The 27813-nt window shown below is 51.3% G+C and overlaps 1 long non-coding RNA gene across 1 annotated transcript in view; it reads right to left on the bottom strand.

The window, feature by feature from the left end:
* Positions 1 to 17397, bottom strand: part of LOC133754341 (uncharacterized) — a 51272-nt gene extending 33875 nt beyond the window's left edge. The window contains exon 1 of the long non-coding RNA XR_009865212.1: positions 17222 to 17397. This is a non-coding gene — a long non-coding RNA (uncharacterized LOC133754341). The remainder of the gene's footprint in view (positions 1 to 17221) is intronic.
* Positions 17398 to 27813: the final 10416 nt, after the last annotated feature.

Genomic DNA, 27813 nt, shown 5'->3' with positions numbered 1-27813 from the left:
AGTGCTTGGGCCCTGCACCTGCATGGGAGACCAGGAGAAGCACCTGGCTCCTGCCATCGGATCAGCGCGGTGCGCTGGCCGCAGCGCGCCAGCCACGGCGGCCATTGGAGGGTGAGCCAACGGCAAAGGAAGACCTTTCTCTCTGTCTCTCTCTCACTGTCCACTCTGCCTGTCAAAAATAAAATAAAATAAAAATAAAGAAGACAGCAAGGTGCCTGCAAAGCCAAATGCGGAGAGGTGGGCTTGACATTACACACTGGCTCCCACCGTGGCAGCAAAGGCTGGACTTGGGAGAACAAAGGTGGCTCAGAGGAAATCCTATAGGCAAAGAAATCTAGGCTGGAACCTTCCGGTCACAAAGAACATGCTTCTCTCCAGTGGGGTGACAATGCTGCCACTGGGTTACCAAAACGCGAGGCAACTTAGTCCTTTTGTTGGCCACATTGGAGGGCTCCTGCTGCACTCACCTGATATATCTATGAAATTTAATTTACATGACACACATCCCATGGAGGGACTGCTTTCTCTCACCTAGATGGATTGGTAAAAATCCAGAGATTTGCCAGTATATTCTTGGCAAGGTCTGGTGGAGCACAAAATGGCCCAGCCCTGTGGAGGGTATCTTGGCAACACTGTCAAAAGCACAAATGCATTTTCCCTTTGAGCCAGCTAAATTGCTACCAGGAATGTGCTGTGAAGAAACACCTCCACAAACGGGAAGACGCACATGCACAAGGTGTTCACGGCAGCATAATTTGCAATAGCAAAGACAGAACAAACCAGAAATCCATCCCCGTAGGGAACTGCTGAATAAATATGGTGAATCCACACAATGGCACGGGAGCTCGTGAAGCTGGAAGAAAAACCAAGCAAGCTCCTTATAGTCTACCACATATAAATCCTTAAGAGATGGCCATATTTTAAATGAAGAAAAGAGGGGGCCAGAAAGTATATGGGGCATGTACCTCTTTTCCAAGAAACCGGGTGAGGAAGACTATATACTCGTATTGATTTTATTTGTATAAACAATTACCCGGGAAGTGACTTCTCCATGTAGACTTTAATATTATTTAAATTTTTGAATGACTTATTTGGATCTATTTCCTATTCCATAAACTCAAACTTAAAATATTACACAGCCAAAAGCTGATGCTATGGTTTGGATAAGGTTTGAGCATCCTTCCCTTCCCCAAGTTCATGGTTCCCAGGGTGGCAGCACTGGATGATGGTGTAGATCTTTGGGAGCTGGAGCCTAGTAGAAAATCCTTAGGGCAACTGGGAGTATGCTATAAAAAGGGGTTCAGGTGTTTCTCATGGAATTCTGGCTGGTGTTCCCAGCCCCACGTGGGCTCCTAATTCCTCTCTTGCCACATGATTCACCTACACACACCTGCCTCTAAAATTTGCCAAAGGGCACAATAGAGGGTGGGTGTCCTCACCAGAGCCTGCACCATGCTGCTTAGACCACCAAAACTGTGACCTAACTAAACCTCTTTTCTCTATAAAGTTAGCATGCCCCAGGTGTTCTGTTACAGTGATGAAAAACTCTAATACAGCTGAACTCAATTTAAAAAAAAAGATAATAAGAGGTGCTGTAGACCCCAGAGCGGGTGGGCAGCCTGGCACAGGGAAATGGAGTGGCTTCCCTGAACCCCAGGACACTGCAGCTTGCCAGAAAGAGAAAACCTTATTTTTGGAGGACAAATTGCCTTCTTTTAAGAGATCAATCTATAATGTGTGAGAGATAAGAACAAAATGATGGCAAAATACAGTTTCTGGAAATTGAAACAACCGTTTCTTCGCTAAGCCAATCTGCTACTGGTGAGGGTCATGTTCTTACGAAATGGCTGGAAAAGATGAAAAAGGAAAAAAGGAACAAAGACAAAGGGCAAAAAAAAAAGTCAAGATCTGTCCAAATGGGCTTTCTGGAAATCGTGATTTCACCTGGGTCAGGTTTCATGATTGCTTCGTGTGCACCTGCCACTGCAGGGTCCTTTCCTGGGTCATAGCTCCTGGGCTTTCCTACCTGTTTGTGGCAACAACAAAGCCACAAGGCTCGGAGAGGCAAAGCAACTTGCTCAAGGTTACAGAGCAAGGAACGGGAAGAACACGGGTTTACCCTGTGCTCAGGACACTCACTACACCCTGCTTCCTGTCTGCACACCAAGTTCATGAACAAAAGCAGCCCTGGACCCACTGCCCTTACTACCCGCACCCTAGCACGTCCTCAGCTCCAGCCCAACTTCCTGCAAGCTCCCTGAAACTAAGATTCTGGCACTTACTGAGACTCACGTCTGTAGCCGCCAGACAGAAGTGGCAGGGTGGGAACAGGACTGCCTGGAGAGGAGGCAGCTGCCCACCCTATCCAGGGAATAACTGGTTAGTTTCAGCTGCCAGCTTCCCCCCGACAAAACAGACTTGGTCTTGGTGAATTCAATTTTTCTTAATAAATTGTAAATCCAGTCTTCTGAGAAAGCTTCTAATGTTATTTATTTGCTTAGATAATTATTTATTTAAATGGCAGAGTGACAGAGAGAGAGAGAGAGAGAGAAGGAGAGATAGAAAGGAAGAGAGGGATCTTCCATGTGCTGGTTCACTACCCAAATGTCCACAACAGCCAGGCTGGATCAGACTGAAGCCAGAAGCCTGGAACTCCACCTGGATCTCATGTGTGAATGGCAGGGGCTCAAGCACTTGGCCATCTTCTCCTGCTTCCCTGGACATTAGTAGGGAGCTAGACAGGAAGTGAAGCAATCAGGACTTGAACTGTGGACCATATGGGATGTCAGCGTCACAGGTGGCGGCTTAACCCACTGTGTCCCAACGTTGGTAGAGGCTTCTCATGTTTAATGTGGACAAGTAATTAAAAAAAAATTTAAAGCTCAACAAATAGGCTTCTCATTTTCAATCTAGTAGGCAATTAAGACAAAAGATTAGAAAATATCCCACTTTTCAAAACCATGACAGCCGGCCCTCGATATCTGCAGGTTCTGCATCCACTGATTTAACGAACCTTGGGCTGAAAATACTGATGGGGCTGATGCTTGGCATAGCAGTTAGGATGCTCACCTCCCACACTGGATTGACAGGTTTCAGTCTTGGCTCCAGCTACTGATCCAGTTTCCTGCTAATGTACACCCTGGAAGGCAGCAGATGATGGCCCGAATACTTGGGTTCTCTACCACCCACATGGCAGAGGCTGGAGTTCCTGGCTCCTGGCTTCAGCCTGGCATTTGGGGAGTGAACCAGTGGATGAACAATCTATATCTGTCTCTCTGTCTCCTAAATTAAATGAAAATAAATGTTAAAATATGCAGATGAAAACTACATCTGTACTGAACATACGGCCTTTCTTTCTAGTCTTGGTATTAACCACTATTCACACAGCATCTACACGTAGGAGGTAATGGAAGTCGCCTGCAGGTGATTTAAAGCGTAGGAGATGTGTTTAGGTGGTCTGCTAGCACAGCACCAGGGTATATAAGGCACTTGGCCATCCTTGAATTGTGGCATAGGGAAGGGGGAAGCCTTAGCACCAGTCCCCCGCGGATAACAGGAAATGACTAATTTTTTATGTTTATTTTATTTTCATCTAGGCACAATGAGGAAGTCAGATGGACAAAAACAATCTTAGATCTTCCATCCGCTGGTTCACTCGCCAAATGTCCACAACATCCAGGGCCGGGACAGGCCAAGCCAGGATCCAGGAACTCCATCTGGGTCTCCCATGTAGAAGGCAGGGGCCCCAGTACTTGGACCACCACCTGCTGCCTCCCAGGATGCATTAACAGGAAGCTGGATAGGAAGCAGACTAGCTGGGACTTGAATCGGACACTCCAATATGGGACGCAGGTGTTGGAGGCAGCGGCTTATCCCTCTTCCCCACAACTCCGGGAATAACTGTATTTATTAAACCTGGATGCCCTGGGCCTCTTCTGAGGGCACCTCCTTAACCTCCTTAAGGCCATCCCATGAAAAGAACAGAAGTCTGCTGGACAGAGGGCAGGGCTGTTGGAACACTGGCTCTGCCGCACAACCTTTCCCTTCACTGCCGACGTGCGCCTCCCGGCTGGTTCCAAGCCCAAATTTCCATTCTTTCTGCTGAAAGCCTGAAACAATATCCCTGTCACTCGGCCGGCGCCGTGGCTCAACAGGCTAATCCTCCGCCTTGCGGCGCCGGCACACCGGGTTCTAGTCCCGGTCGGGGCACCGATCCTGTCCCGGTTGCCCCTCTTCCAGGCCAGCTCTCTGCTTGGCCCGGGAGTGCAGTGGAGGATGGCCCAAGTGTTTGGGCCCTGCACCCCATGGGAGACCAGGAGAAGCACCTGGCTCCTGCCATCGGAACAGCGCGGTGCGCCGGCTGCAGCGCGCTACCGCGGCGGCCATTAGAGGGTGAACCAACGGCAAAAAGGAAGACCTTTCTCTCTGTCTCTCTCTCTCTCTCACTGTCCACTCTGCCTGTCAAAATAAATAAAATATCCCTGTCACTCTTCCTTTGCATTTTTGCTGTAACCAGAATTCCCAGGGCCCGGTTTACTGCCAAATTACCTGAGATAAACAAGTCATGCTAAGATCCTTTTTCCCTTTCCAAACCCAAACAGCAGCTGGCAGCTAGAAACGGTTATTTATAACCTGTGCACCGCGCCTCGCACTTGCTTCGTTGAGGAATGCTTAGCCGGGCATTCTTGGGCCGGCTTCGTAATTGGATGAGAGCCTGGGGAAGACGTCGTGTGGCTGGGGACTCATTCCCTCCTGGGAGTCCTCTAAGACCCAACACTGGAGTCTGCTGTCTGGGTTAAGACAGCGCATGTCAAACACTTAGAACAGGGCTCTACGTAGTGCAGGTGCTCAGCTGCTCATCCCCTCCTCCAGAAACGACCATTAGAGGCTCTCCGTGAGTTCTAGGCAACTTGGGCTCCCAAATATATCCTGAGGGTGTCCATTCTCCCACTCTCCAAGCCCCCAGCATCCCTCCTTGGAATTTTTCACTGGGCATCTAGTAGGTCTCCAGCAGCCATAGCAAAGTAAGACCGTACCACTTGCTGGCTTGACTCTCCAACGCTTCCCTCTGTGAACACCCACACAGCTTGCCCTGGCTGCCCAGGCTCAGCATGGCCTGGCCCGGGGCACAATCCAGACTTCTCCTCTCCTTCCTCGAGGGCACGCTCCTGTAGCCCCACCTGCCCATCTTCGGCCCCTTCCACCCAAGATTCCTCCCCGCCTCCCGGCCCTGGCCTTCTCCTTTCCCTTGTTCAGGAGCCCTCGCTTCCCTCGGTCTCAGCAATCAGATCCAAGCTAGAGGGACTCGGTTCCTTGCAGCGAACTCGTCCTTCCGACTTGCATCTTCTGCACAGCACTTATCTGATCTCTTTCCTATTAATGTGTCTGTGGTCTGTCTCCCCCACTAAATATCAGCGCTACAAAATCGGAGGCAGCTGCCTGAATTTATCATCACTGAATGGCCCACACCCAGAAGAGTGCTTGGACAGGTGCAGGCACGAATGGGTGAACGGTGGGGTTTCTGAACGGACGCTGCGGAAAGGGCCGGGGGGCGGGCCTAGGAGCTGCAACAGAGACTGCATGCTCTCTCACGGTGTGCCCTCCTGCCCCTTTCCCCCTGCTCCCTCTGGGATGTGGAAACAAAATATGACAGAGGAAGTCTAATACCCCCTTGGAGATAATTGGAAAGTATTGATTTCTTTCTGTTTGAAATGGTAAAGATAAGTAAATGTCACACTTCTGTAATCGAGTCAGTGGCTTATGGGACAACTGCTTCCCAGGCGGAAATGTATTTCCGTCTGCTTCTGTATCCATCACACAAGCACCTAAACCCATGCCTGCACCGCGCTCCAAACCAGCCCCGTCCACCCACCCCAGCTCCCCACAGGATACAAGTGAGGACTGTGGGTTTGTGAAAATGGGTGTGGACGAGGGGCTTCATGAAAAACTCACGTTCTCCATTAGGTCCATTTCCTCACAAGCTTTCTGTAGCCCCCATGTGTACACAGATACAAATTAAAGTGCCTTTTTGCCCCCCCACCACAGTGATCTGTCAAACTGCCTTGAGTAATATGGGATATAGTCATGAGCTCTCCCAGAATCCTAAGGGAAAAGATGTGCTCCTGCCCCGCCGATGTTCACTGTGTGCCTACTGAGCGCCAGTACCCCTCCAAGGGCTTCAGACAGATGATGTCCTGTGATCCTTACAGCCGCCCATAGGAGGCTCCTTTTGACAACCTCTACTTGCAGTGGAAGGGCCTAGACATTGAGAGAGGGCGTGACTGATCCCTGAGGCCACAGAGCTGGGCAGAGGAGTCAGAATGCAAACCATCCACAAGCTCCACCCTTTCCTCTCCAGCACCAGGAGGGCTAGGGCTGGGCAGCAAGCCCACGGAGAGAGGGAGAGAAGGATCAACTCATCTGCTGTCCTGGTTTTTCAGTTTCCTTCCTCAGGCCTAAAAATGAAACTTCCATGTGCAGGGAAGCCAGGGGCAGAGCCTTGCACAGCACAGGCCCCTGGTGGGGGGGTTGGGGGGAGGGGAGAACAGCGTGGAAGGCACTAGACTGAAACTGATCAGGGCCTTGTGTCCACAGCCCAGGCTGCCCATGGGCAGCTACTCAACTCCCCTGGGCCTGAGCCTCTGCATCTGCCACATGACAGTGTTCAGACTTGCTCCAAAGTCCCTTACTGACTGAATCCAGCCCACACACATCTGTCTGGTCTCCATGTCAAAAAAAAAAAAAAATTAATTTTTTCAGCCAACATTTAAAACTTGGACTATCTCACATTTTAAAATCTGGAGATCTGGATTTTCTTGAAAAATCAAAAGATCTGGCAGTGCAAGGCCTGCCTTCCTGCCTGGCACCCGTCACAGGGAACCGAGAGTGGCAGCCCACCAGCTGGCATGGTGCTCTCTGATTCCCAACCCTAGCTCTTCTGGGTTGTCTCCCTGCCACCAAAGTCAAGTCCAGGGTGCCATTTACCAGCAAGTCTGAGAGGTGCCCCCCAAAGAGAAGATGAAAGTGAAGATCCATGTGTCCACATCTTCAGCACAAATGAGTCCCACCATCACTGTCACCATCACCACCATCACTGTCACCATCATCACCACCACCACCATCACCATCATCACTATCATTGTCACCATCACCATTATCACTACTATTACCACCATCACCATCGCTATCACTATTATCACTACCATCACCATCACCACAGCTAACACTAACTGTGCCAGGCCCAAACCTAAGGGCTTTGTATCTATTGACACATTTCATGCTCTAATTACACATGAAAAAAATGGAAGAGGCCACATGCTTCAAGAAATGAGCAGACAACAGATTTCTTTATGAGACTGAATAATATTCCTAGATATGCGAAGTATATTAGGTGTTGGAAGAAAACCAACAGAAGCAGCATAATGACATTAACCCTGCTATGGCTGTCATTCATATACAACCTGGCCCTGCAGGCCTCTACGTTGTGATTGTGATCCCTGCAGGGGTCTTCAGGGTTCTGAGAGACCTTGGGGGCCCCAGAATGGGAGCCTGACCATAACTATCAAGTCCTTTACAGGGTGAAGACCAAAATCCAGGAGGCAGGAACACAATTTGGGTCTCCCATGGGGGTGGCAGGGACCCAAGTGCTTGAGCCACCGCCTGCTGTCTCCCAGAGTATGCGACAGCAGGAAGCTGGGATCAAACCAAGGTACGCTAATATGGGACATGGGTGTGTTCCTACATCTAGGTAGCCTGGGCCTGTTAGAAGAGGGAACACACAGAGAATGCATGGCAAGTGCAGAGAGTTTAGCAAAGCGCTGTAGTCTCTGCAGGTGGGCAATTTCCTGCCAGATTGCATTCACCCACAGCTTTCCCATCTCTGAAGATGATTAAGTCTGGGAATCCATCAGCTAAGGGTGGTCAAGGTCACAGCGGGTTCCAAAGTGAGGCAGGAGCTGGGAGTGAAAGTTAACTTCACGGGGATTGGAAACAGGGGGAGGGTAAGAATTCCCCCTGGAAAGTAGGGGGAGAGGCTGTGGGTTCAGTAAAGGCAGCTGGGCCAGACTGTGGTACTAGGACAGGTTCCAAGTATTCAAAGGACAGTATCTAGGGGACCCCGGTTGTCCACTGGAAACAAAGGGAGCAGCAAAGGTCTCCAGAAGCGTGGGCCTTTTTTTAAATTTATTTTTATTTATTTATTTATTTTTTGACAGGCAGAGTGGACAGTGAGAGAGAGAGACAGAGAGAAAGTCTTCCTTTTCCGTTGGTTCACCCCCCAATGGCCGCTGCGGCCAGCGCACCGCGCTGATCCGAAGCCAGGAGCCAGGTGCTTCTCCTGGTCTCCTATGTGGGTGCAGGGCCCAAGCACGTGGGCCATCCTCCACTGCACTCCCGGGCCACAACAGAGAGCTGGACTGGAAGAGGGGCAACCGGGACAGAATCCAGCGCCCCGACCAGGACTAGAACCCGGGGTGCCGGCGCCGCAGGTGGAGGATTAACCTATTGAGCCACAGGGCTGGCCAGCATGGGCCTTTTTTCTGTGTGCTGTCATGAGCCTGGCTAGCCAGGTGCTAGGGGACCAGCTGGTACAGCCCTTTCCTGGCTACCATGTCGACCCAGTAAACACGTGCCAGGCTGTGTGCCAGATGTCGGGCATACAAAAGAACAAGAGCAGGCCCTGACCCTCAAAGAGGGAACAGGGCATGGAGTCCAATTCTAGGGGATCCTGCCGTCAGGGAGGGGACGCAGGTCACTGTAATCTGTAGCCAGGGGGTGGGGTGGTGGCAGGGGGAGTGACTTCAAGGAAGGACCCAGCTTGCAGATAACACAGCCTGGGCAAGGTGTGGAGGCGGGAAAGGATGTAGTGTGCTCAAGAAGTGGCTTCAGGGGCCTATGGGGAAGCCAGTATGCTTATGCAGGAAGTGAGCACCTGCTGACTGGCACCACGAGCCACAAGGAGTCAAACCATCAGCCTGTTTCCAAGGTCAAAGGAGTGAGCCCTGTTCAGCCCTGGGGGATCAGGTCTGGGTGACAATGCTGGCACGGCAGGGCCAGTTGCTTAGGAGGAGGAGCTTGGAGCTATTTAGAGAGCACTTTATCAAAGAATGAGGAAGTATGGCTACTGACATATTCAGGGCCAGCATTCTGCTTTCTTGTTTGCTTTTCTGAAAGGCAGAGGGACAGAGAGCTCCCACCTACCGGTTCACTCCCCAGATGCCAGGAACACAATCCAGGTCTCCCACGGGGGTGGCAGGGACCCAATTACTTGAGCCATCACCTGCTGCCTCCCAGGGTCTGCGTTAGCTGGAAGCTGGAATTGGTAGCTGAAGCCAGGAATCAAACTCAGGTACTCTGATATGGGACATGGGCATCCTAACTGCTACACTAAATGCCCACTCGCCAAAGCACCTTGTTTATCAGGAGACACAAGAGTTCAGATTTTTATAAGCACTATTTCTGACTCTGGGAAGATACACCTTTGGGCCCAGGGCAGTCTGGTATAAAACTTCTGGGCTTGAAGCAGGTGTCTAAAGAGGAGGCTGAAGAGGAACTGCTTCCCCACAGCAGTCTCCAGGGAAAGGTGCTATGTCCACAGGGCAAGTGTTCAGACTGCAAGGGTCAGGCTGTTCAAAACCCCATGGGGCATCAGCAGCCGCACTTTCTCACTCTTTGATAAAGTGCTCTCTAAACAGCTCCAAGCTCCTCCTCCTAACCAACACCACTGCTCCTTGTAAGGCCTCTCCTACTTGGAAACAGAGGAGTGGTCCCAGGGCCAGACCCTGCAGGAGCCAAGGCAAGTCAAGGAGTTCATTCAGCAGCCCGCGGGGCAAGCCCTGCCCATGGGCACAGCCTCCAGGGAGTGAGAAACTGGCCTTTGATGACATACTCCAGAGTGCACACTTGTCTGGGTGGAGCCCTGGCTCTGCATCCACTAGCTAACCGTGTGGTGTGAAACGGGCACAATCACGGTACCATACTGAGCTGTTTCAAGAATGCAACTCACATTCTCTATGGCAGCAGTCAGCAGGTTTATCTTGCAAAGGGCCAGCCAGCGAACATTCTGGCCCCGTGGGCCAGACAGTCTCTGTCACCACAGTCACCTCGGCCAACATGCCGTGAAAACAGCCATTGACACGAGATGCCAGTGGGTACAGCTTTATTTACAAATAAAGGGACTTGACGAACGTTATCTCCTAGGGACTGCCACGATGGGCTGTAGTTATCTATGCCTGGCTTTTCCCACCCGATTCTGAAGTTCTTACAGGCAGTAGTGACAGTCTGTCTTTCAGACCAGAAAAACCAGGCCTTGCACAGTGTGGCACACAACGAGGCCCAGCGGGACTTCCAAGGTTCTCAAAGTTGCCACTACAGCAGGCTTGTAACTTCAAATGCCGGCAGGCCCAGGCAGGGCAGAGTCGCGACTAGGGAGCTGGCCAGTGAGGCGTGCCGTGGGCTGGGAGAGAGTGCCTGCCTTCTAAAGGGGGCGGTCTCCGCTCAGCTCTGGTGGTGAGTGGCTACCGGGCAGAATTCTGACTCTCTGTTAATAGACTTTACTGATATTTTCTTTTTAAAGATTTATTTATTTATTTGAAAGAATTACAGAGAGAGGTAGAGCCAGAGAGAGAGGTCTTCCATCTACTAGCCCACTCCCCAAATGAGCACAATGGCCAGAGCTGAGCTGATCTGAAGCCAGGAGCCAGGAGCTTCTCCAGGTCTCCCACGTGAGTGCAGGGGCCCAAGGACTTGGGCCATCTTCTACTGCTTTCCCAGGCCATAGCAGAGAGCAGGATGGGAAGTGGAGCAGCTGGGACTCAAACAAGCACCCTTATGGGATGCCAGCGCTGCAGGCTAGGGCTTTAACCCACTGTGCCACAGCGCTGGCCCCAGATTTTACCGATATTTTCAACAAAACCTCATAATCAGATTCTTACGAGAAATCTGCCACTGTTTCGATGTTGACAACTAATTTAAAAAACTAATTCAAAATTTAAAAAATCATCACGGGCCAAGGAAACACTTCCATGGATGACTATTTTGCAATCTGAGATAAAGGGTTCATTTTCAAGTTGGCTACATCTCTATTTTTAAGGCTAAAGTTTTTTTTTTTTTTTAATATTTCTTTATTCATTTGAAAGTCAGAGTTGCAGAGAGAAGGAGAAACAGAGAAAAATCTTCCATCTGCTGGTTCACTCCCCAAATGGCCACAACAGCCAGAGCTGGACCAGTCAGAAGCCAGGAGCTTCTTTCAGGTCACCCACACGGGTGCAGGGGCCCAAGCACTCGTGCCATCTTCTACTGCTTTCCCAGGTGCATTAGCAGGGAGCTGGACTGGAAGTGGAGTGGCCAGGACTTGAACCACTGCCCACATGGGATGCCAGCGCCGCAGGCGGTGGCTTTACCCATTATGCCACAGCGCCTGGCCCCCAAGGCTAAAGTTTTTAAAGACTTGTATCTTCAAACAAATTCACTCTACAGAAAAGTTCCAAGAACAGTACAGCGAGCTGCTATCTCCCCTTCCCCTGGACTCCGGCTGACTCATTTTGGCATCTCTGGATTCCAGTGCACAGAAGGCACTGAAATGCTATTCACTCACGGAACAAACACCATCAGGGAAAAACAAGCAAAACGAAGTGTGCCAGGTTCCGGCGAGCAGCAAGCTAAAGTGGCGGGGCAGAACGCACGCTGAAAAACTTCGAGAGGAAAAGACAGGCATCAGATGGACAGACAGGAGCAATGAAGACAACAGGACAGACACACAGACCACGCGGAACGCACATTTATTTGGCCTACTGAATGTTTGCTTGGGTTTATTCTGTCTGGTTTTTGCCTGGTTTATTCTGAGTAGCAAGAGAAACACACAAATCACCAGGAGCCCAGGTAAATATCACACAAGACAGAACAGGCCAGACACACAGACTTGCATCCAAACCTTACCAATCACCCAGCGCCTTTTTTATAGTTTGGGATTATTTGGACAAGCCGGGTGAAATTTCATGTTGGTATTATTAATTCTCTGAGAAAGTTTGCTAAGCAAATGAACAGTACAAACAGGCAAGTGTTGAGTATTTGCTCTGGGGCCAGCAAAAGCAAATGCACAGCTTTAAAATCCTCCCTAATTACACGGATGCGCTGAACTGCTGTCTAATTATTATGTTCCTCAAAGACCGAGTACTTCTTTTTTTCCCCCTAAACCATCTCATACTTTAAAAGCACTGGGGAAAACCTGACTTTAACACAAAGGTGAGCATTTTCAGAAAGAAGACTCAAGTCCTGCCAATTACCTTTATGTAAATTTAAAAAAATGTCAAACATGGGGTTTTGACTTAAGCAAAGAGTGAGCTAATGACAAAGGTCACTAATTGCTAGAGACCTTCCTCAGAAGTGCCTCCGTCTCCTCTGAGCATGGCGGAGGGAAGCTGCAGACAATCACAGCACCCGCCGCCATGTAGAACCGTGTTTTTATGCACCAGACGGGGCCGCACGCTCTTTCATCCACTCTTCACTGACGGGGGTCTTCTTCATCATCCCCATTTCACTGACAGAAAAACTGAGGCTCCAAGAGGACAAAGGACATGTCTGGGATTCAAATCCACGGCTGCACGGCCCCTAAGACCTCAGCGCATCACACACTGTGTCACCGAGACAGACAGGCGGGAGCTGCTCAAAGTCAAATCCGACGGGCCAGGGAGAATGTCCTAGAAAGCTGTAGTGATCCTGGCATGCAGAATCAATCAGACTATAACCCGGATGGGGGCACCTGCTAGACATGGGGAGGCTTTCATCAGTCTGGGAAGTAAACATCTTTTTTTTTTTTTTTTTTTTTTGACAGAGTGGACAGTGAGAGAGAGAGAGAGACAGAGAGAAAGGTCTTCCTTTTTCCGTTGGTTCACCCCCCAGTGGCCGCTCCGGTGGCGCCCTGCGGCCTGTGCACCGCGCTGATCCGAAGCCAGGAGCCAGGTGCTTCTCCTGGTCTCCCATGCAGGTGCAGGGCCCAAGCACTTGAGCCATCCTCCACTGCACTCCCTGGCCACAGCAGAGAGCTGGAGAGGAAAAGGAGCAACCAGGACAGAATCTGGCACCCCAATCGGGACTAGAACCCAGTGTGCCCACACCACAGGCGGAGGATTAGCCTAGTGAGCCACGGCGCCGGCCGGAAGTAAACATCTTTCTAAGAGGGCCAGGGTTAGCTTCTCTGGGTGGCTAGAATCACAATTCCTTAAGGCCTGCTTCACTTTACCCAATAGATACATGCCTATACAACTATGCATAAATCACAATTTTACAGACTTGGAGGGGCCGGCACTGTGGCATAGTGTGTAAAGCCACAGCCTGTAGTGCTGGCATCCCTTATGGGTGCCAGTTCAAGTCCCGGCTGCTCCACTTCCCATACAGCTCTCTGCTATGGCCTGGGAAAGCAGTAGAAGATGGCTCAAGTCTTTGGGACCCTCCACCTTTGTGGGAGACCTGGAAGAGGCCCCTAGCTCCTGGGTTTGGATCGGCGCAGCTCCAGTCATTGCAGCCAATTGGGGAGTGAACCAGCAATGGGAGACCTCTCTCAGACTCTTTCTCTCTCTCTCTCTCTCTCTCTCTCTCTCTCACTCTCTCTCCTTCTCCTTCTCCTTCTCCTTCTCTCTCTGTGTAACTCTGACTTTCAAATAAATAAATAAATCTTTCTTTAAAAAATGAAAAAACCTCTTTCTCTGTCTCTCCCTTTCTAACTCTACCTCTCAAATAAATAAATAAAATCTTTTAAAAATTATTTATTTACAAAAAAAAAAAAGATTGGGAAAGAAAATGGGATTCTTTGAAGGTCATAGCTAATCTCAGGGTGAATACTTTCTTAGAATAAATTATTCCCCTTTGTAAGCAATCTGAAAATCAACAGATTCCTCCACGGGGCCACAGGCATATTCTAGGACAGGCTTCTTGAAAATGGTCTATTCCAGGGCTGGGGAACCCTTTGCCACCAAAGGCCATTTGGACATTTATAACATCAGTCATGGGCCACACAAAATTACCAACTAAAGCAGCCTGCTTTAGATCTACTAAATTTCAAGTTCTACCTTGTTGGGGACAGACCAAATTTCTTGGGCCTTCCCTGGTACAGCAACGTTTCTCAAAGCGTGTTCCACAGATCCTAGGAGGAGGAGAGGAATGCAAAGAGAAAACTGCTCTCATCATAATTCTAATCCTTCTTCCCTAAGCAAAGCCAAGTAACCTGGGTTAGAACTGCTTGTAGCTTGAATCAAGGCAGCACAGCCAAACTACACCTGTAGCCATTATATTGTTTACTGTCCCAACCTCGTAATACAACAAAAAATCACTTTCACTTCAGAATGTCCTCAGGAAACAGCAATGATTCTATTGAGCCTCGGCCCATGAGATTCTGCATAAAGACATGGGAAGTACACATAAAGCGTTTCTGTTACAAGCCAAGAACAATGGCTGATCCTAGAAAACCGACATGTGGTTGAGTTGCCAGCTGAACTAACCACCTTCAGTATGGAATGCCATTCTTCCTTGAATGAACAACTAACACACAAATTACAGTCACTCACAGCTGGGCATGGGGCAGACATTTTCACAAATATGAACCAAATGAGTCTGTCCCTTCAAGGTAACAACAGTATCTATGTCAATGATCAAAACTATTCAAGTGGAAAACTTGTTTTCATTACAGGAGTTCAATGGCTTCCCTATACTTAAAACTCTTTTAAAAAGTGAGATAGGTGATGATATTAACAAGTGTGACTTTGATTCCGTGCAATGACATTTCAAAAGTTAACTTGTGGAAGATTTGCATGCTTCAGTGAACCAACATTTTCCCAGTGACCAATAGTTTATGTTATAAAATCCTATGAGTGGGAGTCGGCGCTGTGGCACAGTAGGTTAATCCTCTGAGTGCGGTGCCAGCATCCTATATGGGCGCTGGTTCTAGTTCCGGCTGCTCCACTTCCGATCCAGCTCTCTGCTGTGGCCTGGGAAAGCAGTTGAATATGGCCCAAGTCCTTGGTCCCTGCACCCAGGTGGGAGACCTGGAAGAAGCTGCTGGCTTTGGATCAGCTCAGCTCTGGCCATTGCGGCCAGTTGGGGAGTGAACCAGCAGATGGAAGACCATTCTCACTGACTATAACTCTACCTCTCAAATAAATAAATAAAATCTTCAAAGGGCAAGATAGAACAGTAAATTTTACTGAAACAGAATACAAAAGCTTAATGATAAGGGTCTAGATATTGTGACTAAGCTTTAACATACTGCCACTTGCTAAGTTCTGTTATATTATCAAAGAGTGTCTACAGTTACCTAAAAAGGCAATTAAAAATATCCCTCCCTGGTCCAATGATATATCAACGATGTGTGTGTGCAAGTGCTTGTGTACTTCTTCATATGTGTGTGTATTTCTTCGTATGTATGTCTTCATCTGTATCAGCCCAAATAACATGACAAAACAGTTGGGATGCTGAAGCTGACACAAGTCTAGCTCCTTACTATTAAACCAGACACCACAGAGATTTGAGAAAATACAAAACAATGTCAGGGGTGGCACTGTGGTGCAGTAGGTTAGCCTTCGCCTGCGGTGCCAGCATCCCCTATGGGCTCTGGTTTGAGTCCCAGCTCCTCCACTTCTGACTCAGCTCCCTGGTAATGGCCTGGGAAAGCGGTGGAAAATGGCCCAAGTGCTTGGGCTCTTGCACCCAAGTGGGAGACCCAGAGAAGCTTTTGATAGGCTTAGCTCCAAATGCTGCAACCATTTGGGGAGAGAACCAGTGGATGGAAAACTCCTCTCTCTCTCTCTCTCTCTCTCTCTCTCCCTCTGTCTGTAACTCTGCCTCTCAAATAAATAAATCTTAAAAAAGAAAAAAAAAGTCATTTTTCTTACTAAATTTTTAGCGGAAATGCAACTACTTGTCCATTAAAGATAGTATCTATATTCGGATGTAACAGGTTTATTCTTGACCTGTTTAAGTGAATCCATAAATGAACGTGTTGCGATTCTGTTTCAATTTCTGACATGGCAAATGTCACAGATGTAAAACATGTAAGCAAAGCCCTTTGGAGGCAGGAGCATAAAGGCTTTCTGAGGCCGGAAGGATTGAGTATTGTTTGGTAGCAACAGTGGGTTGTCCTTTCCAAGGAGCAAACTGGTGAGAGACATTCTAGAGCACCTCTGAAGGGCAAAGGGCAAAGGGCAAAGGGCAAAGGTATCTTGACAGCTCAAGCCAGAACGTTCCAGTAAAAGCACTCTTCCAGGCTGTGTTCAGTGTGTATCAAAGGCAGGCAATTTCTTCAGGAACAAATTCCAGAGACGCCAGGGGCAGTGGCATAAAAAGAATCTAGCGCTAGTCGGGCCCATCTATCTGCGAAGTCAAATAACACTGCACTTTACATTCATGTTCTTTCCCGTGGTCAAGGCCATGATTCCAATCAAGGATCCCTGAATGGTGGCCCACAGACCACCTCTGGCCTTCAGACGGGTGGGCCAACTGGGTATTTTGAGAAACACCCTACAACTGGCTTGGAAGCTGCCTGACCAGCTTCCGGTTCACAGCCCCAAACCAGCCCAGGAGCCTCGTCCTTGCAGACACTCGCGTTTGTTAGCCTCTGGACTCAAGGGCTCCCCGAAAACCCTGCCACATCTCAGACTCCGTGATCCAGCTCCAGAGTCAGAGTGCCCGGGTTCCCCGCTCACTCTGCCGCTTGCTGGCTGTCCAACTTTCGGGAGTTACTGAACTTCCGGGAGCCTCCGTTTTCCTCGCTGTAAAATGGGATAACCTTGACCTCACACGGCTGCTAGGAAGCTTAGAGAGGTGCTCGTGGGCTGTTGCTAACACTAGACTGCACACTCCCGTGCTAAGTCCCTTCCCAGGAGCGACGACTGAGCTACCCACAGTCACACTTACCTCTACCCAAACTCCCAGATCCCACAGCTCCAACCTCCCGGGACACGCAAGGTCCTCCTCGGCCCTCTACTTCTCCTTTCCCGGAGACCCTGGCCAGTCCTGGGTTCCCACACGACCACAGGTTCGGTACCGCTGACCACTCCCCCAGCCGCTTCTCCCCAACCCGGACCACTAACTCTCCCTTTCCCTCAGATCGGAGACCGCCTTGAGTCAGGAATTGGCGGTCCAGGAGTCTACGGCCTAGGCCCTTGTCTGAAGAAGACTCAGGAATGTTGAAGAGTAACTGCCCGCCCTCCCGGAGGGGCCCTTAGACACTCACCGTCCATCCTTAAAGGCGGCGGTTACGGCGGTTACGGCGGTTACGGGTGCTCGAACCGGAAGCTGCCCCTACACTGTTTGCAGTTCCCCTGGTTACTGCAGGGCTCCCGACCAATGGCGGTGGAGCGCCGCTTGCTGAGCCCGCCTCCAAAGCGAGTGACGTCACGGAGGCGCGCTAGAACGCCTCCTCAGATCCCGGGGTGCGACCCGCCTCCGGCGGCCACAGATCCTTGTGCGCAGGCGCGCTGGGAAAGGCCGCCTGGCGCCGCGGTGCGCAGGCGCCGCGGGGGCTGCTAAGTGAAGCGGCAACGGACGCCTTGGAGTCGTTGTTGGACGAGGTGGCCCTGGAGGGGCTCGATGGCCTATGTCTGCCCGCGCTGTGGAGCCGCCTGGAAACGCGCGTGCCGCCTTTCCCTTTGCCGTTGGAGCCCTACACGCAGGAGTTTCTGTGGCGGGCCCTTGCCACGCACCCAGGAATCAGCTTCTATGAGGAGCCTCGGGAGCGACCAGACCTCCAGCTCCAGGATCGGTGAGCGGCCTGGGCCTGCGGGCGGGCGCAGGGCCCGGGTCCTGATGGGGTTGGGGAGGGGGCAGGGAATGGAGCGAACCGGGGCGGGAGAAACCCAGACCCGGAGTGTGGTGGGCAGCACCTGATGTGGGGACCAGGTGGGGGCCCAGGAGCTGGGGATCATCTGATGGTAACCCCGTTATATCCGGGCGGGCTGCATTCAGAGAGTATTTCCATGAAATTGGACGTAGGACGGGAGCAGGAAGGCAGTTCCTGTGGAACGCTCAGGGTTGGACCAGGGCAAGTGCGCACAGCAGCCAGTTTAGGAATCGCGCTGATAACCCGAGCACGGACCAGGTACGACTGTGCAGTTCCGTTTTAGGAGCTTGGGGAGGTCGGTCCACACCGTGACCCCCTGGAAGTAGGTGCTGTCGTCTGTCCCACTTTACAGGGGTGTAAACTGAGGCGTGCACAGGGGACAAGCAAGGAGCATTGATTTGAACTCTGTATGTCTCCGGAGTCTTTTTTCTTTCTTTTCATTGATTTGAAAGACAAGAGACAGAAACAGCGGGCTGCCATCTGCTTGCTCACTCCCCAAATGCCCGCAACAGCTGGGCCTGCTGGGCTAGCCAAAGCCTAGAGCCTGGAACTCCATCTGGATCTCCCACGTGGGTGGCAGGGCCTCAAGTACTTGAGCCATCGGCTGCCTCCCAGGGTGTGCATTGGCAGGAAGCTGGACTGGAAGCTGAGGCAAGCAGGAGCCCTGGGGACTTCCATATGGAATGCAGGCCTGGTGGTGTCTTTATCCCTGAACCAAGTGCCGGCCCCCATAGTCTGTGCTCTTCTGCCATATTGTGAGGGTAGAGGCAGTCCCCAGAGGTGATACCCAAGACAAGGCTTGGAAGTTGGATTTAGGCAGCCGGTTGGCAAAGAGAACGGTGGACAGAGAGCGGGAATGTGAAAGGCCGAAGGAAGAGAACTAAGTTTGGCTGGAGTGTAGGGTAGAAGGACAGAACAAGGAATAAGGGTTGGCACACAGATGCATGTTAGGAGTTGGTACTGTTCTAAGATTCTTTGTTTTTTTAAGATTTATTTATTCATTTGAAAGAGTTACACAGAGAGAGAGAGAGGTCTTCCATCCGCTGGTTCACTCCCCAATTGGCGGCAATGGCCAGAGCTGTGCCAATCCGAACCAGGAACATTTTTTTTCCAGGTCTCCCACATCGGTGCAGGGGCCCAAGGACTTGGGCCATCTCCTACTGCTTTCCCAGAGAGCAGAGAGCTGGATTGGAAGTGGAGCAGCCAGGACTCAAACTGGTGCCCATATGGGATGCTGATGCTGCAGGCAAGAGGCTTAACTCCCTGCACCATGGCATCGGCCCTTAGAAGCTTAATTTGTTTTAAAGATTTATTTATTTATTTGAAAGTCAGAGTTAGAGAGAGGAGGAGAGGCAGAGAGAGAAAGGGAGGTCTTTCATCTGGTTCGCTCCCCAATTGGCTGCAACAGCACTTCATGCAGTGGCTTTACCTGCTATGCCACACTGCTAGCCCCGATTCTTTTTTTTTTTTTAAGATATATTTATTGGAATTTTGCCTCTCTTGGGGCTCCCCTCCAGGCCACTCTGGCTGGAGGTTTCTGTCTTAAATAAATTTTGCTTTTCTTTAAAAAAATTTTTATTTATTTGAAAGGCAGAGTTATAGAGAGATAAGGAGAGACAGAGAGAGGTCTTCCATCCTCTGGTTCACTCCCCACAAATGGCCACAATAACCAAGACTGAGCCAGGCCAAAGCCAGGAGCCAGGAGCTTCTTCCAGGTCTTCCATGTAGGTGCAGGGCCCCAAGGGCTTGGACCCTCCTCTGTTGCTTTCCCAGGTGCATTAGCAGGGAGCTGGATGGAAAGTGGGGCAGACAAGACTCCAGTTGGTACCCATATGGGATGCTGGTTTGCAGACCCAGGCTTAACCCACTGTGCCACAGGGCTCACCCCCTAAGATTCTTTTATTTATTTATTTTTTTAAGATGTATTTATTTATTTGAAAGGCAGAATTACATAGAGAGACAGAGAGGTGTTCCATTTGCTGGTTCACACTCCAAGTGGCTACAACGGCCAGGACTGGGCCAGGCCAAAGCCAGGAGCTTCATCTGGTGGGTGCGGGGGGCCTAAGCACTTGGTCATCTTCCATTGTTTTCCCAGGTGCATTAGTGGGGAGCTGGATTGGAAGTAGAGCTGGCATCTACCAGTGTCACAGACAGCACCTTAACCCACTGCACCACAATACCAGTCCCTGTTCTAAGTTTCTTACATATAGTAAGTTGTTTCATTTTTACAACAACCTTAAGAGGTGGGTAATGTTACCCCTGTTTTCCTGAAAAGAACATCAAGGCACAAAATGACTTGTTCAAGGTCATCAACTAGCAAGAGCAGAACCCACAGGGCCAGCGCTGTGGTGTAGTAGGTTAAGTATCCACCTGCAGTGCCTGTATCCCACATGGCATCGGTTCAAGTCCTGGCTGCTCCACTTCCGATCCAACTCTCTGCTATGGCCTAGGAAAGCAGCAGAAGATGGCCCAAGTGTTTGAGCCCCTGCACCCACATGGAAGACCCAGAAGAACTGGTGCCTGGCTACGCATTGGCCCAGCTCTGGCTGTTGTGGCCATTTCAGGAGTGAACCAGAGGATGGAAGACCTCTCTCTCTATCTCTCCCTCTCTCTGGCTGTAATTCTGCCTCTTAAATAAATAAATAAGGAAGAACAGAACCCAGAATTTGAATGCAGAAATTCTAGGTCCAGAATCCACTCTGCCTTGCACTGGAGAAGCTAATCAACCATCCTTTATTCCCATTTCTAGAGTTTCTCCCTTATCAAAAGGACAGTGGGAAGCCACCCAAGGGAGGGTCAGACACGGACAAAGAGTGAAGCTGAGAGCCTCTTTGCAGTCTGGTCATAGCAGCGAGGCAGGGGCCAGCTTGCCATCGTAGGTGTGGAACAGAGGCTAAGGAAAAAGGATCGAGACAGCCACAACGGCGGAGTCCAGAGGATTGGTGGCTGATCGGCTGTGAGGAGAGACAGGATTCTAGGAGGATGTTGGGCCCCTGAGTGAACCCGATACCCTCCCCTGAGGCAGGGAACACAGCTGAGCAGCCTTGAGGTGTGCATCTGGTGGGGGCACACAGCTGGGGGTTGGGATGAGGCTCCTTCAGGTTGTCCAAGTGCAAGCTCTGTTTAGTGAACATCTGGCCTCACGGGAGCTAAAGCAGGTCAGAGGGAGGGACCGAGCCAGACGTCGGTGAGTCATCCCCTGTCCTTGGTGATGAAAGCCGTTGGCTGAGATGATCCCTAGGAGAGAGCGGGGCCAGTGCTCCTGGGCTTGCGTTAGGTCTGTGTCCCAGTGAACCCAGGCTAGGTTAGAAGTGCATCCAGGCCACTTACCCGGCCTGGCACCGTGGCTTAGCCAAGCCACCCTGACCGTGCTCAGGACACTTCACCTTACAACTGGGCAGAATCATGAGCACAAGCCCGGTGTGCAGTAAGGCGTTTATGGAATGCTGTACTGCAGTGACAAGCAGGGTGGTTGTGTGCGGGTTGACTTTTGCACGAGGTCAAAAGTGAAAGCAGCACGTGGTGGGGATTGTGTTCTGGTCGGCGGCCTTCAGCGGAGCTCTGAGGTGCGTGGACATTGCAGACAGAGTGGAGGATGAGGAGCTTCAACAGAAGACAGAAAGGCGTCACTGCAGAGGGGCCGGGCAGTCTGGCCAGAGTGGTTACCTGGGAGCTGGGGAGAAGTCGGGATTTGAGAACGCAGAGGGGGGCCGGCGCTGTGGTGTAGCAGGGCATCATGCATGGACACCGGTTCGTGTCCACCTGCTGGTGCGGCTGTGAGGTTCTGCAGGGGGTGGCCCAAGTGCTTAGACCCCTGCTGCCACGTGGGAGACCTAGAGGAAGCTCCTGGCTCCTGGTCTTGGCCTAGCCCAGTCCCGGCTGTTGGCAGCTGTTTGGGGAATGGACCAGCGGATGGAAGACCTCTCTCTCTGTCTCCCTCTCTCTAACTCTACCTTTCAAATAAATAAAAGTAAACAACAACAACAACAAAAATAGAAGAGCACAAAGGTCCCAGAGGGGGCAAGAAAAGGCTTGAAAAGTGGATGTGGACCAAGCCTCAGCTAGACTGGTGCAGGGTGTGAATGAGATTTCAAAGGAAAGCTCACTCTACGGGGCTGACTGGCTAGGAGAGAAAGCACGTGTCAGAGATGCTGAGGCCAAGGGACAGTGTCGCACCAGGGAGGTACTTGATTGGAGGGGGGAGGGGCACTCACAACCTTGGATTTGATAGACAACTGGAGACATTGCACAGACAGGACTGAGGGTTCAGAGGTGAGAATGGTTCACATGAGCGTGATGGTTAACACCATGGAAGCAGATAAGGGTACCCAAGAGATGGACAGATGATGTCTTAGGGGAGGAATGCCCTGAATCGCTCAGTCCCAATGTGGTGGCCTGGAGTCCCGCAACCACGTTTGGAGGGAAACCAAAGGGGGCCGTGACTGGGGCCAGTAAGGCAGTTTGGGTCCCAGCACCCAACATCTTTTTTTTTTTTTTTTTTTTGACAGGCAGAGTGGACAGTAGAGGGAGCCAGAGAGAAAGGTCTTCCTTTGCCGTTGGTTCACCCTCCAATGGCCGCCGCGGTAGGCGCGCTGCGGCCGGCGCACCGCGCCCAGGTGCTTATCCTGGTCTCCCATGGGGTGCAGGGCCCAAGCACTTGGGCCATCCTCCACTGCACTCCCGGGCCACAGCAGAGAGCTGGACTGGAAGAGGGGCAACCGGGACAGGATCGGTGCCCCGACCGGGACTAGAACCCGGTGTGCCGGCGCCGCAAGGCGAAGGATTAGCCTGTTAAGCCACGGCGCCGGCCCCAGCACCCAACTTCTGGGGCCAGCTTGGGAGACCCTGGGAAGGTCCGCATTCTCTCTTCTCTGTTGTTAAAAGGCAGGACCCTGCTTGTCAAGGCTGTTTGCATCTTGCAGTAGGGACACTGCAGTCTCAGCTCTTTCTCTCTGATCTCGGCTAGAGCCTGTCAGAGGCACTCACTGCGCAGGCGTCATTGCCGAAGCTCAGCTGGGTTTGCCGCCTGTGCTTTTCCCCCTAGGTACGAGGAGATTGACTTGGAAACTGGCATTTTGGAGTCCAGGAGGGACCCGGTCCCTCTGGAGGATGTCTACCCCATTCACATGATCTTAGAGAACAAGGATGGCATCCAGGGCTCGTGTCGGTACTTTAAGGAGAGGAAGAACATCACCAGCGACATCAGGACCAAGTCTCTGCAGCCGCGTTGTACGATGGTGGAAGCCTTTGACAGGTAACTGGTTCACCCCCGTCAGGAACCCCTCACGTCAGGGGTGTGGTCAGAGCACTCGGCTCGGGTCTTTGGCCCCAGCGTCTCTTGGAGAAGACTGGTTGGCAATCTGTGGGAGAAGACGTCCCCCTGGGCCCCCTTCCCTATAGTGCTCAGCCTTTCCCACAAAGACAGAAGTCTGGCAGTATCCCAAGGCAGACATAGGACCAGGCCGGGGCCACTGCGGTGCAGAGAATGGGGACAGTGACAGTCTCTGTTGGTGAGAGTTCCCTCAGTCTCCTTTCCCAGTGGCGCTGCCTCTTGGTCTCTCCTGTCGTTTGATGGTGACATCCTCTGGTAGCTTCCTAAGAGGGAATGTGGACTCCTGGGACACTGACAGGCAGACTGCAGCCCCCTAGACCAAGGCTGGAGGCTGGCTGTTCTGAGAGAAGAGTCTTCCCAATACTGAAATCTGGGGGTCTCCCAGCAAAACAGCCACCTATGCTGGCTCAGCCCACACTGGTGCCCACTCGATGACAGCCTGTCTCCTCCTGCTCCCCCGACTCCACAACACAGGACCTCGGCAGTGTTTTAGTTTATGTATATATGTATATAGTTTTACTTATTTGAGAGGCAGAAAGAGAAAGAAATAGAGAAAGGTATCTCCCAGCCACTAGTTCACTCCCTAAATGCCCCAACCACTGGGGCCAGGAGGCAGGAATGCAGTCCAGGTCCCCAGTGTGGGTGGGAGGAGCTCAGTTAACTGAGCTATCTTGCTGCCTCCCAGGGTCTGCATTAGCAGCAAACTGGAGTCAGAGTCGGATGTTCAACTCCACTGTGAGGGGCAGTCCCAGGAAGCCAGGCTCAGCGAGCGGTGGAACAGGTACTCTACTGTGGGATATGGGCATCTTCTTTTTTTATTTTAAAGTTTTATTTTTATTTATTTGAAAAAGTTACAGAGAGAGGTAGAGAAAGAGAGAGAGGTCTTCCATCTGCTGGTTTACTACCCAGATGGCCACAACGGCCAGAGCTGCACCGATCTGAAGCCAGGAGCTTCTTCCAGGTCTCCCATGCAGGTGCAGGGGCCCAAGGACTTGGGCCGTCTTCTACTGCTTTCCCAGGCCATAGCAGAGAGCTGGATCGGAAGAGGAGCAGCCGGGACTAGAACTGGTGCCCATATGGGATGCTGACACTTCAGACCAGGGCTTTAACCCACTGCGCCACAGCACAGGCCCCATGGGCATCTTAACCACCTGACAAAATGCCCACCCCTAGGCAGCATCTTAATGCTTCACCAAATATTTGAGGAAAACTAACATTAAAAGAGTGGCGGGAGCCTGTGTTGGGGCATAGCAGGTTAAGCTACTGCCTGCCATGCCGGTATTCCATATGGGTGCTGGTTCCAGTCCGGGCTGTTCTACGTCTAATCCAACTCACTGCTAATGCACCTGGGAAGGCAGAGGGAGATGGCCCAAGTGCTTGGGCCCCTGCCACCCACACAGGAGACCTGCATGGAGTTCCTGGCTCCTGACTTCAGCCTGGTCCATCTCTGGCTATTGTGGCCATTTGGGGAGTGAACCAGCAGATGGAAGAGCTCTGTCTCTCTTCATCCCTCTCTGTCAATCTGCCTCTAATTAAATAAATCTAAAAAGAAAGAAAATAACAAACAGGAAGTAGAAACAAAGTGGGGAGCAGAAGAAAATTTACAAATAAGAAAAAGATCCTCAGAAAAGAGAAGGTATAGCATCCATGAAAGTAGAGCAAGGGGCTATGAGCAGAAAATAAGAAAGAACACTTGGAAATAAAAGAATTCGGACTAATCGCAATGATAGATTTAGTGAAGAAAACCATCAGATAAAGTCAAATCTCCCAGAGAGAACAAAAACTCAGAAGAGATAGAACATGGGAGAAGCAAGTTGAAGAGACTGAGCTTAGAGGCCCTCCACCTACATAATTGGGGGTGGGGAGGAGGGAGCACACCTAGGACTGAAGAGGAGGTTATGAGAAACGACGCAAGGCGTTTTCTCGGCTCTGAAAGAACTACGTTTCCAGATCCCGAGGCCTGTCAGTGCCTGTCCTAATGAACACAAAGAAATTCACGCCCTGCAACTTCAGAAAACCTAGAGTAAGAAGCCTCCAGAGAGGAGACCTCCGAGGGCCCTGGGGTATCCGAAGCTGGGGGAATTGGAAGTTCGGGGTGTTGAGCCTTGCCATCGGTCAGGAACCAGGACAAGTTCAGGCATGTCTGTACTCAGGGCCTCCTGTTAGAGGCTCCTGGCGGATGTACACCGTGCAACGATGGGTGACACCAAGAGATGGGGAACTGTGGGGTTCTAGAAGCAGGGGCAGGAAGCCAGGCCAGCGAGTGGCTAGCGAGATGGCCCTGGGGAGAGCAAAGCCCTGAGTGACAGGTGCCTGGCTCTGTGTGTGTGTCTAGGGTTAGCTACTCGTCTGTCAGAGTCAGCATGAATTAGTGGATGGCACGCAGGAAACCAAGCAAACATGAAAAAGCAAAGGCACTGACTCCAAGGAGAAGGAAAAGGTATACAAGAAAAAACTGCTTTGGACCCATGGGCTTGGCCTTGTGGGTGGAGACTGGTTCCAGCAACGTCCTCAGTAGGATGTGCACTGAGCCAGGGCCAACCCACAGCGTCCCCAACACTTAGACCAGTGTCCTCGCCAGGGCCGGCAGCCCCATTTGTTGAGAGAGTGCGAGTGCCGGTCTATGGGAACTCTGCCCCTTGGTTTCCCGGCCACCCTGTCTAGCTTCCCTGGGGCTAAGCAGTCTTGTAGGGGAGATGGTGGGGCCTCAGTAGTACAAGGCCACAGGGGTGGGCACACGGAAGGAAGCCTCTGGGAGGTAGGGCAGCCATCCTGGAGTGGAACTTCATCTCTGGTTGTTCACACCCCCTTCAGTGCCGCGAGGACATGTGATTGACTAAATGACGGGCTCGCGGGGGGCGGGGTGCTAGCCTTGACGTGGGGAGAAGGTGAGGAGGGAGGGCTGGGTCCCATGGTGAGGAGGAAAAAGCTCCCGGAACCGAGCGGTGCCTTGGAGAACACGGCTGCTAAGGGATTCTCCAGTGCCTGCCGCAGAGGTGGGCTGATCCACTGGGGCCTGTCTTATTCCCTGACCTGCAGGATAAAGGTTGTTCGGTGTAGACTGGTTTGGGCTTTGTTTTTTTGTTTGTTTGTTTGTTTGTTTTGCTTGAAAGTGGAAAGAAAGCAAGGAGCAAGTTCAGTTCCCTAGAGAAGCCCCAGGGAAGGCTGCTGTGTGACTGCAGGCCCCTGGAGATGCAAGGAACCCCTTGAAGGTCACAGGCGCCTGAGCAGACTGACGCGAGAGCCCTGTGCGCAGAGATCTCGTCTCCTCACTTCCTGTCAGGGTGACCTTCGGCACCTCAGTTTCCCCACAGTACACGTATTCCAGGGGTGTTGTGAGGCTTACAGGCCACGGCGTACACAGAACAGGGGCCGCACACTGGCCGCCCGCAGGCCAGCTGTCCCAGTGTGTTTGTTGAGGCTCCCACTGTCTCCTTTCATGGAGTTTGTTGCGGGTATTTAAGAAAAATTTTCACCCAAAAAGTCTGACCCCGAAGTGCTCTGTAAAAATAACATGAGGCAACCTTGAGTGACAGTTTGTTAATAGCGATTGGCTGGGCAGAGAAGCACCACCCCCTTTGCTCTCTGCCTGGCCCCTGGAGGGGTATCTGTCCATAGAACCTATCCATGGGAATGGGAGAAGGAGACTTCTGGAAGAAGGGTCAGCATGACTGGGAGCACCAGGAATGGGGGCTGTGTCTCCTCGCGTGATGAAGAGGGCAGGCCTCCGGTTAGAATGAGTAACACACGTGCACGCAGAGGCTCGCCCATTCCCAGGTGGTCCCAGCACCCACCCCTGCTGGCACACGGAGTCTCAGTTACTTATCTGTGTGGCTTTTTCCCAGCTAGGACGTGAGCTTCTCGAGGGTGGTAGCCGCACCCTATGTACTTTCTAACCATAAGGCCTGTGCAGTATCTCCATGGCACAGCTCAAGCGCTAAGTCGGTGCGTAGCCAGTGTGATTTAATTAAGCACCACTTCAGTTACTTTTCCTGCACAGGTGGAAGGGTTGGCTGCAGTTTACAGGGGGTTTTGCCTTGAGCCTTGTCATTCTGGTTTGCAGATTAACATAAAACCTTCCTTCTAGGCATTGTGGGGTAGCAAAGGCTTAAGTGATAAATAAAGATGATGCATCACGTCATGTAAATTTGCAGGTGTGCCTGAATACACACGAATTCGCTTGAACATTCCTGAAACAAAGAGTTTGGGTTTAGGCACCTTCCAAATGCATATTTCACTGTGTGAAGAGATGCAGTGCTCGGTTTTGCACAAAGCTAAAAAACCTTGGTCTTGAAAACAAGCACCCTGAGCTGATCTGTTTTGCAAATCGGGATTCTTCCCTGCAAGTGTTACCAGTCATCCTGTGTTTATTAAATTGTGTAGAGAAGGAATGCAGGGAAATAGATGTGAACGTGACAGTCCCGCAGAAGCACAGTAGAATCAGGCAGTGCAGAACTGCATTGATCACAGGTGGGAGTGACTGACGGGCATCGTGCTCCTGCAGCCTGAGGCCTGCGGCTGTCATTTGTAGACTCTCCCGTTCGGTGACAAGGAGAGTCCTGCACCGAGGTGCGTGGCAGATGGTGAGGTGTCCGCACTCCCCTGGTGATGACGTGGAGTTCTGCCTTGCTGTGAGGATGGCTGGGGCCGGGCT

Source organism: Lepus europaeus (genome assembly GCF_033115175.1).
Source record: "Lepus europaeus isolate LE1 chromosome 21 unlocalized genomic scaffold, mLepTim1.pri SUPER_21_unloc_4, whole genome shotgun sequence".
Classification (NCBI taxonomy): Eukaryota; Metazoa; Chordata; class Mammalia; order Lagomorpha; family Leporidae; genus Lepus; species Lepus europaeus.
Note: the sequence above shows the minus strand (reverse complement) of the source record. Positions and strands in the feature narration are given on the sequence as shown.